Raw genomic sequence first — 15207 nt, forward strand, 5'->3', positions numbered from 1 at the left:
TCATGGAGGACGGAACATATAGGAGATAAATTATATAGTATCATACGCTGATCAAGTTTAGCTCATACAATATTAAACCAATATCTGAAGCCTGGAAGGCACAAGTGATTGTGTTTGTCTGGAGAACAAGAGGAGAATTACGTCAGCAAGTGACGGTGGGAAGTTATAAACTTTATAAAGTTAGTAGAAATAACACAAAGTGCATTAAGACATTATTACATCCCTAGGCGTGTTCCCAAACTCTTTTAATATACAAAGTATTTTCGTCTCTTGTAATACGTCTTAAATTATTCATTTATTATATATCTAAAATTGTAAGTTTATTTGTTTCAATAATTAAATGTTATACATATCTTGTTTCACGCTTTTTTACGCTTCGATATGATCAAGCAGAATATGTTTATTGTATGTTTTATACAGTATACCACTCGCAAAAGTTTAGGCTGTTATGTGTAATTAAAGTGTAATGTGTTATTATAACATTTCTTACTGTATTTTACTAAACCAACAATACCTTGTAAATAACTCATAGCAGCAGAAACTAATACAACAATTCTCGAATGATGGAGAAAGTAGAGATTTACTATGCTAATTTATAAACCCCTCAATCGCTCATTGGCTCAATGCTTAATGCTTTAGTGGATATTAATAGAAAATATATAATTGAATAATTAAAAGAAAAGCAAACTATAACTAAAAATTTATTAGATGTCAAATATATAATTTCTATTTCTATTTTATTTTCATTAAGTGACTTTAAGCGATTCTTTCTAGATACACCTTTATTAAAAATGTTGTGTATGAACTATGTATGAAATTTTTGCAAATGCAATATTATTAATAGTTTAATTTTTATTCGTCATATTTCTGACAATTCACGTCAGTGAATGATTTTCTTTTCATTACATAATGGCAACCCTGTTTATAGTTGCAGTATTCTTTTCCGGCTTTCAATCTAATCTGTTTCATCACAGTACTTGGGAGTAATATACAGTACATAGTAGTCTATATACAGTATGCTTATATTACATGTCTCAAGATATGACATAGAGGCAGCACGATATCAGTCTAGAAAAGTTATGTTTGTATTTGGCAATTTTATGTCCTCTTTATACTGTAGCACGTACCTTTTACTATTATTGTATTAAAAGCGTGTTGGGATTGATACTCATTACGCTATATTCGATATATTATTCAGGTTAGTTTCGTTTCATCGTCTAGTTAGTGCGACGTCTGAGGTCCCACAATTGTGGCGCATAGGCTACTCGTATACGTTAACTCCAAATACTAAGAGACAAGTCTGCGGAAGCGTCAGACCCCAGACGCTGCACTAAGCTAAACTCAGCAATCAGTTCTCTCCACCATAGCTGTATTAAGTAAAGAAAACTGATCTTGTAAGGCATTTTGAATGCCCTGTATTGAGTAATTACCGTGTTCTTACATTAGAGGACTGTTTTGTTTCCCATTTTGCACGGAAACAATTATTAGTACATTCCAAAACAGTTACATTACGTAAATAGGCATATGAAAATATTATGGTAAAATATAATATCTCGTACTATATGGAATATCGATTATTGCCTTGAACAATTTGAACGGTTATCAAATCAAATTACTTTATTTGTATCATCAGTGTATCATCATAATGTAGAAAATGGCGGATCGGGGCCCTAAGCCGTGTCTCACATTTAACCCTATCGTTTTTATGAATGTAACAACAGTGGTCTCAAGGAGATGAAGCGGTGCAAGGTGTGGTTAATTTAAAATGATAATTGTTGTGGTCTAAGGATGTTTTGAAGAGTTGTAACGGCATTGCATTAATAAATAATAATTAGTCTACTTTATAGTTGTATTGTAAGGCCTTGTCTCACATTTAACCCTATCTTTGTTATGAATGTAACAACAGTGATCTCAAGGAGATGAAGCGGTGCAAGGTGTGGTTAATTTAAAATGATAATTGTTGTGATCTAAGGATTTTTTTGAAGAGTTGTAACGGCAGTGCATTAATTAATAATAATATACTTTTATAGTTGTATTGTAAGGCCTTGTCTCACATTTAACCCTATCGTTGTTATGAATGTAACAACAGTGGTCTTAAGGAGAGAAAGCGGTGCAAAGTGTGGGTTAATTTAAAATGTTCATTGTTGTGGTCTATGGAATTGTGTTGGAAGAGTTGTAAAACGGCAGTGCATTAATTAATAATAATTAGTCTACTTTTATGTAGTTGTAGGTAAGGCCTTGTCTCACATTTAACCCTATCGTTGTTATGAATGTAACAACAGTGGCAATCACAAGGACAGGAAGCGGTACAGGGCGTGGGTAATTTAAAATGTTCGTTGTTGTGGTCTATGGAATTGTGTTGGAAGAGTTAAAACGGCAGTGCATTAATTAATAATAATTAGTCTACTTTATATGTTGTATTGTAAGGCCTTGTCTCACATTTAACCCTATCTTTGTTATGAATGTAACAACAGTGGTCTTAAGGAGAGAAAGCGGTGCAAAGTGTGGGTAATTTAAAATGTTCATTGTTGTGGTCTATGGAATTGTTGGAAGAGTTGTAACGACAGTACATTAATTAATAATAATTAGTCTACTTTATGTAGTTGTAGGTAAGGCCTTGTCTCACATTTAACCCTATCGTTGTTATGAGTGTAACAACAGCAATCGCAAGGACAGGAAGCGGTACAGGGTGTGGTTAATTTAAAAATGTTCATTGTTGTGGTCTATGGAATTGTTGGAAGAGTCGTAACGACAGTACATTAATTAATAATAATTAGTCTACTTTATGTAGTTGTAGGTAAGGCATTGTCTCACATTTAACCCTATCGTTGTTATGAGTGTAACAACAGCAATCACAAGGACAGGAAGCGGTACAGGGCGTGGTTAATTAAAAATGTTCATTGTTGTGGTCTATGGAATTGTTGGAAGAGTCGTAACGACAGTACATTAATTAATAATAATTAGTCTACTTATGTAGTTGTAGGTAAGGCATTGTCTCACATTTAACCCTATCGTTGTTATGAGTGTAACAACAGCAATCACAAGGACAGGAAAGCGGTACAGGGCGTGGTTAATTAAAAATGTTCATTGTTGTGGTCTATGGAATTGTTGGAAGAGTCGTAACGACAGTACATTAATTAATAATAATTAGTCTACTTTATGTAGTTGTAGGTAAGGCATTGTCTCACATTTAACCCTATCGTTGTTATGAGTGTAACAACAGCAATCGCAAGGACAGGAAGCGGTACAGGGTGTGGTTAATTTAAAATGTTCATTGTTGTGGTCTATGGAATTGTTGGAAGAGTCGTAACGACAGTACATTAATTAATAATAATTAGTCTACTTTATGTAGTTGTAGGTAAGGCCATTGTCTCACATTTAACCCTATCGTTGTTATGAGTGTAACAACAGCAATCACAAGGACAGGAAGCGGTACAGGGCGTGGTTAATTAAAATGTTCATTGTTGTGGTCTATGGAATTGTTGGAAGAGTCGTAACGACAGTACATTAATTAATAATAATTAGTCTACTTTATGTAGTTTGTAGGTAAGGCCATTGTCTCACATTTAACCCTATCGTTGTTATGATGTAACAACAGCAATCACAAGGACAGGAAAGCGGTACAGGGCGTGGTTAATTTAAAAATGTTCATTGTTTGTGGTCTATGGAATTGTTGGAAGAGTTGTAACGACAGTACATTAATTAATAATAATTAGTCTACTTATGTAGTTGTAGGTAAGGCCTTGTCTCACATTTAACCCTATCGTTGTTATGAGTGTAACAACAGCAATCGCAAGGACAGGAAGCGGTACAGGGCGTGGTTAATTAAAAAATGTTTCATTGTTGTGGTCTATGGAATTGTTGGAAGAGTTGTAACGACAGTACATTAATTAATAATAATTAGTCTACTTTATGTAGTTGTAGGTAAGGCCTTGTCTCACATTTTAACCCTATCGTTGTTATGAGTGTAACAACAGCAATCGCAAGGACAGGAAGCGGTACAGGGCGTGTGGTTAATTTAAAATGTTCATTGTTGTGGTCTATGGAATTGTGGAAGAGTTGTAACGACAGTACATTAATTAATAATAATTAGTCTACTTTATGTAGTTGTAGGTAAGGCCTTGTCTCACATTTAAACCCTACGTTGTTATGAGTGTAAACAACAGCAATCGCAAGGACAGGAAGCGGTACAGGGTGTGGTTAATTAAAAATGTTCATTGTTGTGGTCTATGGAAATTGTTGGAAGAGTCGTAACGACAGTACATTAATTAATAATAATTAGTCTACTTTATGTAGTTGTAGGTAAGGCATTGTCTCACACTTAACCCTATCGTTGTTATGAGTGTAACAACAGCAATCGCAAGACAGGAAGCGGTACAGGGCGTGGTTAATTTAAAAATGTTCATTGTTGTGTCTATGGAATTGTTGGAAGAGTTCGTAACGACAGTACATTAATTAATAATAATTAGTCTACTTTATGTAGTTTGTAGGTAAGGCATTGTCTCACATTTAACCCTATCGTTGTTATGAGTGTAACAACAGCAATCACAAGGACAGGAAGCGGTACAGGCGTGTTAATTAAAAATGTTCACATGGAATTGTTGGAAGAGTTGTAACGACAGTACATTAATTAATAATAATTAGTCTACTTTATTTAGTTGTAGTAAGGCATGTCTCACATTTAACCTATCTATGAGTGTAACAACAGCAATCTAGGGTGTGGTGTTCAATTGTTGAAAGAAGAGTCGTAACGGCATTGCATTAATTAATACTAATTACTTTTTATAGTTGTCTGCCTGATGGGCTGACGTTTTTATCTCTATATATTTAGCCCTACATTTTACCTTTTATTGTTATAACTATATTATTTTGTAAGGCTGGTATGATTCAGAGCTGGACATGGCTCTACCTCCATAATAAACTTTTTTGTATCCAAAATAATGTGTTATAAATTAACAACACAACAGGAGAGAACAACAATAACCTTCGGCTGGTTTGGGCTCGTGGATCAAACCGAAACTGCTTGGACGTACTGTCAGACACGCTGAAATCACGTGTCGCTTGGCGTTGTCTACACGTGTACTCCCAACACTTCTGTCGTATAGTACTGGCCTTACAGGTGAACAGGATGCTCTGTTATGCTGGGTGTAAAAATTATTAATAAACATTGTCCTTATTAATCTTCATTCATGGACAGCTTTAAAGTGCAGTTCTTTAAAGATTTTGTAACAATAATCCTTAAAATATACAGGGACAAGTACTCAGAGATAATATAGAACTGATATGAGGATAAGTATACCTGTATAATAGGAAGAATATAATTATCTATCTACCTACCTTTTATGTAAATCTTGTTGGTCAAAACTCTTTTATTAAAATTATTTACAGACATTAAAATCGTAATGTAAATACGTTAATCCAACATAGCCACTAACAAGGCTGACATGTACTTTACTACTAATTTCATCCCGTCCTAAAAGGCGTTTAAATGCGAGTTCTAAATTGTTTGAACGATTTCTTTCAACTGTCAATAACTTAGGCTACCTATTGCCCCTCCCTGCATTGAATAACAGACTTACTACAGTCAAATCGTGTGTTGCCTTAGTTTGCGTAATAATTCCAATATTCTCTTGTGAAATTGTGGTAGTGGTGGTTATTGGCAGTAATGTTGAGAGTCAGACAGCGACTTCACCATGCTGCCAACTTGGCAACTGTAGCTAATCTCAGCGGACGGTTGGCACCACTGTTGGCAATTACATTGGTTTCCTCGTCCTCTTGTATCATATATAAATCCTTCACTGTTAAGATCTTTAAGAAATATTTATTTGTGAGTAAAAATTTTTAAAACACCAAATGAACAAGAAATAATGTTATTGTTAATTTTATTGTAAGGAACCTGCGTAAATGTAATCATGTAATCATTAAAAGAACTTTTAACTGGTGACAGTATCCAATTTTTCAAAATGTAGTAATGACATATACTTCAAAAAAATCAAGAGCATTTAAGGAAGGAGTCTTAAATGGTGTTTTTAGAATCTCATTATTTAAACGAATAATTTGGTTTCTTTCAAACGGTCTGAAGGCGAAGTTTTTATTTTAGTTTGTTCTTTTACCGTTTTAGTTGCACAGTATCTTTATTTGATTTATTAGTTTAGGCTACATATAATTTTTATATTTAATTCTTGGTCCTATTGTTAGGTAAGTCTCATCTCATATTGTAATACATTTAGAATGTGGAGGAAAAGCAATTTAGTTTTAATGAATCCACGTCACTTCTGCCATATGCCAGGAACCCCTTACGGCGTAAAACGATACGCGTAACACCTGACAAGAGGCCTTGAATTGTGCATCCCCTTTAATGGGGACCGGAGTAGCTTTCATAAGTCATATAATTATGTTTAGAGAACTCTGAAATGAACTCACAAGTGAAATACGAGCATCTAATTTAACGTTTACAAGAGAAACAGAATAGTAATAATAATAGAATATATTACAAAAGAAATATAATTGAAAGAAGCAAGAGCACAATAATTATTAAAATACAAACTAATAACTATCAACCTCACAATTTGAGTATGTTTGCCTTTATTATTTAGTTAATAATCTCAGAAAAACCCCACATACTGCGGCTTCCACTCTAAGCTCAAGACCCTCCTTTCATAGTAATAAGGCTCTTTGTGAAAGTCTTCTAGACTAAACTAAAGAGAACCACTAAAATGTTTTTTTATCTTGGTTTAGGTAATATATTTTAAAACACATAATACTCCAATATGGCAAGTTTTGTAAAAAGCTGTAAATAATTGCTGTAATATATAAATTATATTGAAATTTCAATGATTGTCAACGTCATATCTTGATCAGTCAGACATAGGCCTACATTAAGACTTAGTAATTGATAAATCAAGATTAGTTTGATTTATTTCACTTGGATTGATACCACGATAAGAAACTGTGTAAGTAGTTCTATAGAAGAACTATTATAACATAAAAAACGTCTAGCGATCAACTGTTTCATAACTATTAAAATATAATCATCTAGATAAAATCAATATACTAAAATGGACAAACGTTCCGTAGTAATGTCAAGTTAAAACGGGAATAAACTGAGTAATGTTTTAGTATGTGACTTGCTCGGTCAATGCACAAAATCAACGACATTTCCATGGAACCACCAGCACAAAGCAACTGGCTTCATGGTAAAGTGTACCGGTAAAGAGATAATTCCGTATTATTTGATCTAATCTAATAACATCTTTTTAAATATTTTAGATATTATTATAGCCGTGAACTGTGAATAGAATATTACATAATTAATTTCATATTATGTTTAGTTCAAAAATATTGTAGCATTACGTATACATGTACGATGATGTAGTTATGTAGGATTTAAGATCGAAAATAGATGAAAATCTAAAAAATTCTATATCATAATGAGGACTTAAAGTGTAATAACGCCAATAAAAAAACTACGATCTTTGATATATCATTAAAGAAACTATTTAAAAAGTACTAACTAAACAGGTTCAAATTACTGTAAATATTATGTCAACATGAACTAAGTAAATACTATTGTTATATTAACCCAGTGGAGTTTTCATCTCATTATCATGTTGAAGACTTTACATAGCCAACATAATTTGAATAGTTATGAATAATGGTTAAAATAACTAACCTCACCTAGAGTACTGTAAAATTTATGTAATAATTTGCTATAAATATTCTTAACGTAAACTTAGGACACGTCTGTTAATAATTAGGTACACCGCCATCCTGGTGCTCTCAAGCTTGCGGCCGGCCGATCCATATTATAATATGTTTCACCTACACAGCGTTATTTACATTGCCCTAATTAGCGACATTAAATCCTTCAGTGCCAAACTGAAGTTATTATGTTATTTTTCAATATTTTTAGTTTTTAAACGTTTCCCACAAAAACCCTGATACAAAACTATTTTAAATTAAGTGTTTGATACTTTTTGTAAAGGGAATGGCTGGTTTTTAAACAATCTCCATTCCCAATCCATTATAAAATTTAGGAACTAGATATTTTATTGATTTTTGGAACATGCCATTATTATAAGGGGATACATTCAAACTGTTTATATTTCTGGTAGAATATGTATGATTTTGGATAGGGAAATCTTCAATGTGTTTAAAAGTGTAAACTGAAACAAAGTATATAAAAGTGGAGGAAAGTGTTAGGATACGTTCTTGGATAAACACAGAATTTTTATCTGTTAATATAACAGAATTTATTAAATTATATATACCTTTCTATGATTAAAAATAAAAATTCTCTACTGGCTTAAAGCAAAAGATATTATAACACAGAATGCTACATAACTTTAGACTAACGATGGTATTTGAAGGATATTTAACAACAAAGCAAAGTAAGAGTTGGGATTAAAACCAAAATCAAATAAGTATCTCAGGAGATATTTCTCTCAAGATAGAAAATACAACCAAGGATATGGAATCAGAGAGCGTGTGTACTGCTACAACCCTGAGCTGTTACAACTATAGCACAGTATGTATGTAAATATTGCTACAAACCTTGTGAAGTTACAACTATAGCGCAGTATATCTGTGAATATTGCTGTAACCCTATGTAGTTACAACTATAGCACAGTATATATGCAAATATTGCTACAAACCTTGTGAAGTTACAACTATAGCACAGTATATATGTGAATATTGCTACAACACTGTGCAGTTATAACTATAGCGCAGTATATCTGTGAATATCGCTACAACCCTGTGCAGTTTCAACTATAGCGCAGTATATCTGTGGATATTGCTGTAACCCTATGTAGTTACAATTATAGCACAGTATATATGCAAATATTGCTACAAACCTTGTGAAGTTACAACTATAGCACAGTATATATGTGAATATTGCTACAACACTGTGCAGTTACAACTATAGCGCAGTATATGTGAATATTGCTAGACACACTGTGCAGTTATAACTATAGCGCAGTATATCTGTGAATATCGCTACAACCCTGTGCAGTTTCAACTATAGCGCAGTATATCTGTGGATATTGCTGTAACCCTATGTAGTTACAATTATAGCACAGTATATATGCAAATATTGCTACAAACCTTGTGAAGTTACAACTATAGCACAGTATATATGTGAATATTGCTACAACACTGTGCAGTTACAACTATAGCGCAGTATATGTGAATATTGCTACACACACTGTGCAGTTATAACTATAGCGCAGTATATCTGTGAATATCGCTACAACCCTGTGCAGTTTCAACTATAGCGCAGTATATGTGAATATTGCTACACACACTGTGCAGTTATAACTATAGCGCAGTATATCTGTGAATATCGCTACAACCCTGTGCAGTTTCAACTATAGCGCAGTATATCTGTGAATATTGCTGTAACCCTATGTAGTTACAATTATAGCACAGTATATATGCAAATATTGCTACAAACCTTGTGAAGTTACAACTATAGCACAGTATATATGTGAATATTGCTACAACACTGTGCAGTTACAACTATAGCGCAGTATATGTGAATATTGCTACACACACTGTGCAGTTATAACTATAGCGCAGTATATCTGTGAATATCGCTACATCCCTGTGCAGTTTCAGCTATAGCGCAGTATATCTGTGGATACTGCTACGAACCCTGTGCAGTTACATCTATAGCGCATTATACTCGTATATGTGAATATTGCTACACCCCTGTGCAGTTAAAACTATAGCGGATTATACTCGTATATGTGAATATTGCTACAACCCTGTGCAGTTACAACTATAACGCAGTATATATGTGAATATTGCTACAACACTGTGCAGTTATAACTATAGCGCAGTATATGTGTGAATGTTGCTACAACCCTGTGCATTTGCAACTATAGCGCAGTATATCTGTGATACAATTTGGCCTGTGATGACTTTCAGAAGGACTCTCTGGAAAAAGGTTTTAAGATGTTAATATGCTCGCCCATGGACTGCGTACGCGATTTTATCAAGATTGACCATTTTGCAAGAAAAATCTCAAAGTTCCAAATCGAAACGGGAGCCAACATTCTCATCGTCACCAAGGACCATAAAGCTAATAGAAAACTAAGACATGGGCTAAGCCATTACGATTTCATAAAGCAACTAAGAAGAAAGATAGAAAACGCCCAGGAAGACTTTGCGAGAGGAGAAAGCGAGAGGAAGCGGGAACAAGTAGAAGAAGCGACAAACGATACTCAAACTTCCGACTGGTATAACCTGAGTGACGAGGAGATGAAGATGTACCTAGACCAGATTCAAGTCCCTGGCAACGCAAATAGAATAGATCTTTCTGTCAGCCACTTCCTCAAGATCAACACAGACAGTGAGGACACAGTCAAGATGCGAAGTTCTCTGGCCCTGGACACATACGACTACGTCCTGGCGGCGGTGAACAACCGTGAGGACGAGACGAGAGAAGGCGGAATCCACTGGTCTCTATTAGTGTACACCAGGGAGAGTAACACATACTGCCATCTGGACAGTGTGGAGCCCCTGAACCGCCCCCATGCGCAGAGACTGGCAGTAACGCTTAGTGGTGACCCTGACGTCAACGTGGTACAGATGCAATGCCGTCAACAGAAAAGTGGAGTAGAGTGTGGTGCTTATGTGGTTCACTATATTGAACTTATATGTTCAATGATAGTGAACAACATCAGCATCAAAGGTGATCGTTGTTTTAACAAAAGCTTTTCAGTAAACAAAATTTACAGCAAAATAAATTGGCTTAAAAATAAAAACAACAAATTAGTTAAAGTATCAAACCATACAACTCCGACCAAAGAAACAAGAAATAAGCTAATTATTAAAGTAACATTGCTATCTGACAGCCATGGTCGTAATCTACGTCACTTGCTACAGAATCAGTTAGGTGAAAATTGTGCAGTGTACAGTGTTGGCACATAGTCAGTGACTTAGATTACGAGGCGAAAAAATTAAGCAACAACGATCGCCTTATCGTTCTGAGTGGTTCGAACAATGTTGAAGAGAAAACTGAATTTAGTGCAAAAGACTATGTAAAAAGAATTGCTGAGAAAACAAAAAATACTAATGTTATTGTCTGTGCCGTACCTTTAAGGTATGATAAGCCCCACCTAAATGTCAAAATAAGAAAAATAAACATAGAACTAATAATTGAGGCATTGAAATACGACCACTTGAAAATCTTATCATTAGCAAATATACCACCTAAAAACTATAGCTCTCTTGGTCTACACCTAAATAATTGGGGTAAACATCAGCTATGTAGGGCAATGGTAGACAAAATAAATCAAAAAAGTTTAAACATATAAGCTATGACAATGAAAAGCGTTCTGCTACAGCAAATCTAAATATACCTAGATGTTTTGATATTTCACATAATAATATACAAACTTTAGTAAATGCTGAAAACCTTAAAATATTACACTTAAATGTACAGTATATGAGAGATAAGATAAATTTGATAAATATATTTTTACACATGGAACAGCCTGACTTGGCGGTTTTTAGTGAACATGGCTTGAAAACAGACGAGTTAAAGTCAATTAATTTTTAGAATTATAAAATTATTAGTCAGTTCTCAAGTTCGGAACACAAAAGTAGTGGAGGTTCAGTTATCTTATGTAAAAGTGGAATTAATGTAAATATGATTAATGTAAATAGATTTTCTAAAGAAATGTCACTAGAATTGTCAGGGACTGAAATAATTTTAAATAATGGTGAAAAGATATTTTTGTTTGGTATTTATAGGTCACCTCACTGCTCAAATGTAAATATGTTTTTCAAATTGTTTTACCAGTTGTTGTCGAACTATTTGTCAAGTAATAGAAAGCTATGTCTTGTTGTAGGAGATTTGAACTTGAACTGGCTTGTTAAAAATCCTGAAACAAATAGACTAACGGACCTAATGCGGGAGTTTAATTTAAAGCAATTTGTAAACTCACCAACACGAGAAACAGGCACCTCTTCAACTTTAATTGATTATGTCTTATCGAATATTAACGCTGATATGTTGCAAGTCGACGTAATCGGTACAGGACTTTCCGATCACTTTGCTCAGTTGATTACAGTTTCACCTCCGAATTCCTCCGCCAAAATTACTAGTTCAGGCCAGAGCGCTTGCGCTACACCTAATACATGCCCGGAAAATCTGAGAATACCAAATTATCTACTAAATAAAGAGTCTTGGGAAACTGTGAAGGATCATTCAAATACCGGAGACAAATTTAGTAGCTTTATAAATATATTTAATCACTATTTTTCGATAGCCTGTCCCATTAAAACAAAACCAAACGTTAAAGGAAAAGGAAAAAAATCCTAGATTACTAAGGGGATAATAATTTCTTCGAGAAAACTTAAAGAACTTGATTATAGGTAAAAAACTAACAAGACTAAACATTTTTTAGAATACTACCAAAATTATAGAAAAATATACCGAAAGGTTATAAAGGTTGCTAAAGCTGCTTATTTGTGCGAACGTCTACGCAATACCGATAATTTAGGTAAAGAAGCGTGGAGAATAATAGATCAAGACAGAAACAGAAAACCTGTTTTGTTACCAGCAGACATGCCGAACCCGGAAATCTTAAACAACTAGTTTGCTAATGTTGGTAAACATAAGAGTTCGATGATAACGGAACCGACGGTACAGTCACAATATGATAAAACTTGTCCTAGTACGCTCATGCTGACTCCTACAGACCCCAGAGAAATTTATAAAATAATAATGAAATTTAAAAACTCAAATGTTTCCGGATACGATGGTATATCACATAAACTAGTTCGCCAATGTGCAAATGCCTTATCTATACCCCTTTCGAATGTTATAAACTCCTCTTTGATGGAAGGTTTCTTTCCGCAGGAAATGAAACAAGCTATCGTACGGCCTATATACAAGGACGGAGATACGGGTCTCCCGGAAAACTATCGACCAATTGCAAATGTTTCAACATTTTCCAAGATATTTGAGCATGTTTTTGCTAATAGACTGCTAGATTTTCTTTTCCATCATAACTTATTATGTAAAGAACAATATGGATTCGTTAGAGGGAAAAACACAGCTTGTGCGATGGCAGAATTTTCAACCCATGCGATCGACGCTTTAGATAAAAAATGTAAAGCTGTGGGGGTATTTCTTGATCTTCAAAAGGCATTCGACTGCCTAGATCATGAAGTGCTTTTTGAAAGACTAAGTCGCCTAGGAGTGCGTGGAGTAGCCCTCAACTGGATTAAATCTTTTTTACTAAATAGAAAACAAAGTGTTCAGGTTAAAAATGTAAATTCTAATAAATTGGAATTAAATTTTGGTATTCCCCAAGGCTCCGTTTTGGGGCCGATATTATTTATCATGTATACAAACAGTTTAACAATAAATTTTCCAGAGTTACATATTACGATGTATGCGGATGATATCGCCTTAATCTTCCAAGCTAAATCATTAGAGCATATAGAGATAAACTGCTTCTTACAACTAACAAAGTTATATCAATACTTAAATCGAAATAATTTACATGTTAATCCCTCAAAAACCAAAAGTATTTCTTTTTCAAATTATTTTAGCTCAGAAATCGATCCACTGATCGTTATGAATGAATTCGAATTGCCTTTAGAATCAGATTGTAAGTACTTGGGATTAATTTTTGATAGTAAATTTACTTGGGAAAAGCACATAGACATGCTATGCTCAAAATTATCATCACAATTGTTTTTACTAAGCAGATATTCTCAATATCAAAATTATTTTCTTTTACGACTAATCTACACCTCCCTGATCGAGTCAAGGCTGCGGTATGGTATAATACTGTGGGGCTCAGCGTCACGTAGGGAGTTTCTACGAGTATTTTATTTGCAAAAAAGAGCCGTCCGTATAGTAGCCGGCGTACGTAGGAGAGCGCCATGTAAAACATTTTTTCAGTCGTATAGAATTTTGACCCTCCCGTCTCTATACATTTACGAAATGCTTGTGCACTACAAATTCAAATACGGTTCCATCCAAATTGGTTCGGACGTCCACAATTACAATACAAGATCCAGCGCTCAACATAGGCAAGTTCCCCACCGACTTCAGCTTAGTGCCTCACTTCCCCAGAATATGGGGCCAAAATTATATAACAGGCTACCGCAAAATATTACAATGGAAAATAATCCCACAAAATTCAAAAAATTATTATATAACTATCTCATACAGAAAGCTTTTTACTCGGTTGGTAAGTTTTTTTCCGATTAGTAATTTAAAAGTGGCTATAGAAATTGTGAAAAGTTTGAGAAATATTGTTTTATTTAGATATCCAACTTAAACCATATTTTTCTGACGAGTGTAATACAAATATTGTAAAAATTGTCATACTACACAATAAAGAATTTGAATTTGAATTTGAATTTGAATATCGCTACAACCCCGTGCAGTTTCAACTATAGCGCAGTATATCTGTGGATACTGCTACGAATCCTGTGCAGTTACATCTATAGCGCATTATACTCGTATATGTGAATATTGCCACAACCCTGTGCAGTTACAACTATAGCGGATTATACTCGTATATGTGAATATTGCTACAAACCCTATGCAGTTACAACTATAGCGCAGTAATCTGTGAGTGAATATGCTTGATCTAGTAGTCTGTTCAGTTGGTTGAAAACATGGTACTTATAACTTTTATTATTATTTAAGTTATGGGGTCATTATAAAGCAAAATTATAGAAAATTAATGCAATATAATAAATTAAAAATAGTTCCAACATAAAAATAAAAAAATTACAAATTATTATTTTTAAAAAGCTCTAAATTAATAGGTTAGTACACGGTCATATATGGTTCTTAAATATTTATTTACGATTAGCCATGGATGTATTCCTATTACCAGTAAAAACATTTTGATATTCCTGCTCCTTTGGTAGATTAGAACTGGATATTTCCCAAGGTTTATTTAAAGTTTGTTTATGTAGAAGAAATAAGTAGATCTCTTTCTTTGATTTAATTAACAATGAGAAAATATTATTACAAATATTAATTTGTAGGGTCTCACTTAATTGTTTGCAAAAATGTATTTTAAGATTATATTAAATTAAATACTAATATACATAGCCACCATATTTAATTGTTCATTTAAATTATATTAAAATTTATAGATTTTTTAAGTTTCCTTGATAATTTGAAATATTTAACACGCTGAGGTATGTCGGATCGAGTATTCTGTT

This window comes from Homalodisca vitripennis, chromosome 8, assembly GCF_021130785.1.
Source record: "Homalodisca vitripennis isolate AUS2020 chromosome 8, UT_GWSS_2.1, whole genome shotgun sequence".
Lineage (NCBI taxonomy): Eukaryota > Metazoa > Arthropoda > Insecta > Hemiptera > Cicadellidae > Homalodisca > Homalodisca vitripennis.